Raw genomic sequence first — 6,000 nt, forward strand, 5'->3', positions numbered from 1 at the left:
AAAAAATCCATTTTCCTCCCCACCCCAGAGTGCACTATGGTTATGCTTTCAAGGATCTCAGGTGAAATCTGCCAACGCTGTTCTGCCCTATGCTCACTGGACTCCCCTGTGATCTCCTAGAGGTTAATGCAGATTAACCTGAAGGCTTGTGTGACAAATGTGGGTGCAGGTCTTTCTGGAGGCCATGAGCAGCACATGAACCACCCCATTCAGGGAGCCTAGCCCCTTCCCTAATCTCTTCTGCCCACCCGTCACCTGCTCTCGCCCACTGAGGTCAGAGAAGCACAAAGTCCCCCACCACAGCCAGAGGAACCCCAGCCGGCGGCCTTAGCCACCTGAGTCCTGCCCCGTCCACCCATGCGAGCTGCCCTGAGGATTTGCCCTAGTGCCCAAGCTATCCCAGCCCACCAGCTCAAGTCACCCTGAGCTCCAGCTGGCCTTCCCACCTGAGCCTCCCAAGCTGGCCAGTGTAAGCTGCCACAGCCAGCCTGACCAGCCAGAGGTGCCTCAAGCCCTGGTCACTTGGAGAAGCTCTGAGCAGAGGCGGTTCTAGACATTTCGCTGCCCCAAGCACGGCGGCATGCCGGGGGGGGCACTCTGCTGGTCATCGCTCCCGCGGCTCCGGTGGACCTCCCACAGGTGTGCCTGCGGAGCTCCACCAAAGCCGGGGGACCAGCGGATCCTCCGCAGGCATGCCGTCGAAGGCTGCCTGCATGCTGCCCTCCTGGTGACTGGCAGAGTGCCCCCCACGGCATGCCACCCCAAGCACGCGCTTGGCGTGCTGGGGCCTGGAGCAGTCCCTGGCTCTGAGCCCCACTGTGGCCTGGACCCAAAGCTTTGGCAGAGAGCATTAGCGGAGGTTTGGGGTGGCTTAACTTCCCCGAGCCTCCATTTTGGGCCATCCATGCTGGAGCCCAAGGCATAACTACCAGTATGAACCAAGGCTGCGAACCAAAGTAGGCCTGGCCTTGACAGAATAGTAACACACTGGGTATTGCCTAACCAAGTAATCACACTCCTGACCTGAGAGGATGGTACAGAGAGACACAAAGTTTTAAAGTAACTCCATAATTTCAGGCTTAAGAGGTGATACAGGAACACACCAACTACCCCTAAAGATAAAGGGGGGATGACAAGATAATGGATAAGGATGTTTGAACTAGCAGGAACAAGGAGAAACAATGGTGACTTCTTTATATCAGTGTATAAAAGGAGAAGTCCTAGGAGGGGCATCTTTGTATTAGTCTAGACACAGCACTTTGGTGTGCTGATTGAAGTGGTACCTTGTCACAAGCATACATGTGTTAGTGGATCTGTAGTTCTTTTACAGCTATTATGACTGTGTTTTGTCAACAATAAACCTGGCCAAGCATCTTCGCCACTGAACTGAGCCTATGCTAGTTCTTAAAAATAACATTGAAGTCTGATGAATCAACACACTGCACCATCTGCTAGTGCTGCTGACGTTGGAGCTCTGAGGACAATGCTGATGTTGGAGCAGCATAACCAGTGCTGTAGCACCAGCAGCACTTACCAACACAAACAGCAGTTGGTAATCGCACAATCATAGACATGTCAAGCTGGAAGGGACCTCAAGATGTCATCAAATCGATCCCTCTGCACGGAGGCAGGATCAAGTGAACCTAGACCATCTCTGATAGGGGGTTTGTCCCACCTGTTCTTAATAACCTCCAACAATGAGGATTCCACAACCTGCCTTGGAAGCCTATTCTAGAGCTTAACATCCCGTATCATTACAAAGTTTTTCCTACTATCAAACCTAAACCTCCATTGCAGCAAATTTAGCCAATTACTTCTTGTACTATCTGCAGTGGGCGCTGAAAGCAATTGATCACTGTCCTCTTTATATCATCAGTACACTGGTATCATGTCTCCCCTCAGTCTTCTTTTCTCAAGATTAAACATGCACAATGTTTTTAGCCTTTCCTCCTAGGTCAGGTTCTCTAAACCTTTGATCATTTTTGTTTCTCTCCTCTGGATTCTCTCTAATTTAGCCATATCTTTCCTAAAGTGTGATACCCAGAATTGCATACAGTCCTCTGACTCACACCTCACCTGTTCCCATAACAGGACAATGACATCCCATATCTCACATACAACACTCCTTTAATACTTCCTGGAATGACATTAGTCTTTTCTGTGACCACATCAAATTATTGACTCACATTCAATTTGTGATACTCTTGGTACTCCTTGAACCCAGGCATGCAGAGCACAACAGATTGGCTATTTTGCATCTTAACCAGTCATTTTATCAGCCAAAAGGCCCCTTTGCCACCGGCTGTCCCTTGGTTAGCCAAGGCCAGACACTCAAGCCAGGGTTGAGCAGACAAAGCAGCAGACAGCTGTAATCAAACCTGCGGTGTAGAGGCTTCATGCTTGAGTCTCATTATTGAACACAAGGTTTGAGTCGTACCTGGTGTCAGAAGTGCTGCTTCATCCAATTTGTGGGGGGCTTTTACTCTTCTTTTGGTGACCATATGGCTTAGCTGGGTGAAGAGGTGTGAAAGATCAACCAAGCGGTTGCCTCCACAAAATGAAGAAGTGACAGCCTACAACCAACTGGGACAGCAGTGCACAATAGAATAGTAGTCTAGGGCCTTAATCACTCAGCCATCTTGTATGATATGGCTATAGGCTTGGTATGCCTGCAGGCCAGCTTATGTTTCCCTGTCTACATTCACTTGGGTGTGTGATCCCATTTGATGAAATAACACCTCACATGAACAACACTCCACTGGATAAAGAGGTGGCTGAGGAGTTAAGGTTGATCCTTTGTATTTGTCATTGATGGGCTTGAATCCCGCTAATAGCCAGCATTTCCTTTGGCAGTGGTGGACACTGGCTTTTTCCTCTTGAGGTCCTCTCTACCCCAGCATGTCTTACCATAAAAATAAAAATTGTTGTAGCGCTGTTGGTCCCAGGATAGCAGAGCTGGGTAGCTGGAAGGTTAGTCCTGTGGAAGGTTTGACCTCACCCACCTTGTCTGGCTAATTAAAACCAGACCCATCCAACAAACTGGAGGCCCCACAGTCCCTGGACCAGCTGGACTCCAGGCCAGCTCACAAGGGTGGGAATAAGGGCAGGTCTGTGGGTTTGGGCCTTGCCCCCCTAGGCGTTCCCCTATTTCCCCTACAGCAGAGCGAGTGAGAAGCTGAAGCCACCATAGCTGGGATGAGGAATCCTAGTGAGAGCCCCACACGTCAGGAACCCCCAACACTGTAACATGTGACTGAGGGAGTGGGGTCAGTGGCAGTCACAGCAATGGACACACACACTGCTGGAGGAAAGCGGGCTATGTCCCAGCCTATGTCTGCCCTGGAAGAGAAGCAGAAGCCCTTGAACCTGAGATGTCAGAGGATGGCAGGGAATTGCAGCCAAGGCCTATGAGGATGCAGCGAGCAGGAGCAGAAGCAGTGAAGTGAGCGCACTGGATAATTAAATCATTTTTCTATTGGTTTTTACCCTGAGTGTGTTTGGCAATTAGTGACCACTTTTGAAATGCAACAAATCTGGCACCTATCGCCCCAGAAAGCAAAGCTGCTGCAATCCGCAACCCCCAACCTCAAGGCAACTCCACAAGTCATCCACTTCAACAGCCATTTAAAGTGTCTAGAGAGATAACACATATAGAGAAGATTGACCACATCACACATCTGCTCACTCTCCTGTGACTCAATCCCACACGTGTGATGCGCTTGCATGTTGGTCGGCAGATTGTGGCTGTATTTTCCACAGTTTTGCTCTATTATTGCTTTAACCGCAGATGTGGGAACACGACAGCATCTTTAGCCGGACACAGAAACTTTTAACATTTGATATCCCAGTTATTGTGATAAGAATATATGTCTTGAGACCATGGATGGTGAGTGATCCCAATCCATTGGGGAGGTTAGCCCTCCGGCTCTGCGCCTTCCACCCAAGGCTCCGCCCCTACCCTGCCCCTTCTCCCCCTACTTGTCCTCTGGAACCCTACTCCCCACCACCGCAGCCATAGGAGCCCCAGCTGAACTGCCCAGAGCACTGACCCTCCTGTCCCAGCTGCCCTGAGACCCAGGCTGCCAGCTGATCTGCCTCGCCTGCCCTAGCTGCCTCAGGCCACTGGCAACCCTGAATCCCAGGCCGCTGGCTGACCTGAGTTGACCTGACCCCTAGGCTGCCAGCTGGTCCATGCACTGGCCCAACCATCAGGCCTCTGGACAGCCTGAGTCACCCCTGGCCTCTGGCTGGGTTTCAGCCACTGGCCAAATGGAGCCCCTAGCTCTAGGCTGCTGGCCCGAGTTGAGCCCCCATCAGCTTCATGGGAGAGGGCGAGTGAGGGCGGGTCATTGGGGCTTAGCCTTCCCTTGCCTATTATACCCGCCACCCATGCTTTAGACCCACATAAAAGAAACCTGGCAGGATAAATTATTTTTCTGTCAACTGGCAAATCTATAAAAAAAAACAACCAGGCTGGTCAAATCCCTGGTAATCCTATTGGCAATAGCAGCGCTGTTTACCTTTTTTTTTTTTTTTTGCGCAATAATGTTGTTTCTTCTGTACACTGACTTGTTTAATTTGTGGTTTTCTTTTGGGTGCTGCACATGCTGCTTTATTACTGTGGGGTCAGACACTGAGTCTGTGCACACACTGGTTTGTTGTCATTTCCATGTTTGCACTGGTTCTAAACACCCTCGTGAAGAACCCAGATGTTATTTGCCCTGACTTTAGAAGGGGAAACTGAAGTATGCAGTCAGGAGGTAACTTACCAAAGCTCATACAGTAAGTCAGTAGCACAGCTGGGAATAGAACCCAGGAATCCACTAAGCCCTGAGCATTAGCCCCAAAAACCTCCCTCACACTCTCTGCAATGAGAAGTCTCATGTCTTGTCAGTACACAGAACTGACACCATTGGCCATGGAAGCAAAACAGAACTGGGGACTGGAATCTGTCTGGATTAGGATGCACTGGTAGTTACACTGTAGCTAGGGTTGTATTAAAGACATTTGTATTTTGACAATGTAAAGAATGGGGGATATCTTGCATTTTAAGTGAGTTTTAATGAAACAAGACCTGGGTTGTAATCTTTAGCCAGTGATGGACTGTTTGGTGTATTGACTGTACAGTACGTAGTTCTGGAAAGTATGACATGCTGCTGGAAAATGGATATTTTAATGATTTTTTCTTGGGGAATATCTCACTTTTCTATATAGTCCTCCAGCAGAAAGATCCAATTACAAGTATCGTTCACATTTGAATATATCTTTTCTTCTATAATGGGAATTCCAAGAGTACCAATTTAGGTCAATACATGGCATCCAAAAAGTACTTAAAAATGGTAACATTATATTTGTGTGCCAGTCTGAAGCTGCTGAATTTTAATTTGATGACAAAAAATTTGGCATGGCAAAAAGGATTAAAAATATGAGAGAGAGAGAGAGAGAGAGAGAGAGGACTAAGGCCATAACCAGGGCAGGGTGAGCAGGACAATCGCCCAGGGCGTAAAGCTGTGGGGGCATAAAAATGTGGTGGGAACAGAGGTGACATGTAAAGCCCCATGCGTTAAGGGTCGATCCAGCGAGCCCCACATGGCCAGGCTAGAGGAGGGCGCACCACATTCACTCTCTGACTCACTTCAGGAGGTCATCGAACCTGTCTGGATTGGGCACACAACCAAATAATCTTGGGGGAGGCACGTTCACCCCAGGCACTAATATTCCTAGTTATGGCTCTGCCTGGGACCCAGGTCTCTAAGGACAAACCCCATTCTGGACATTTACTGCACCACACCAACCTTTCAAAGTGACTAACACAGGCTGGGTTCTCATATAAGTCAACATAAGCCACATCCCTTTTCCCAGAGCTGGAGTAAAAACCACTATTCTTGATCAACCACATTCTACTGCCTGACAAGTGAATACTTGTGTAACCTTTTGAGAAAGGGTTTATCACGTCCTTCTCCAGCACCTGGTCTAAAAAGAAGCCAGCAATTACTCATG

General features: G+C 48.9%; 1 protein-coding gene across 1 annotated transcript in view; it reads right to left on the reverse strand.

The window, feature by feature from the left end:
- The window catches only part of LOC127036941 (butyrophilin subfamily 1 member A1-like), a 225,033-nt gene extending 220,378 nt beyond the window's left edge, over positions 1-4,655 (reverse strand). The window contains exon 1 of the mRNA XM_050928227.1: positions 4,652-4,655. The gene's annotated coding sequence lies outside the window, so the exon portion shown is untranslated. The remainder of the gene's footprint in view (positions 1-4,651) is intronic.
- Positions 4,656-6,000: the final 1,345 nt, after the last annotated feature.

Source organism: Gopherus flavomarginatus, chromosome 18 (assembly GCF_025201925.1).
Source record: "Gopherus flavomarginatus isolate rGopFla2 chromosome 18, rGopFla2.mat.asm, whole genome shotgun sequence".
Taxonomy (NCBI): Eukaryota; Metazoa; Chordata; order Testudines; family Testudinidae; genus Gopherus; species Gopherus flavomarginatus.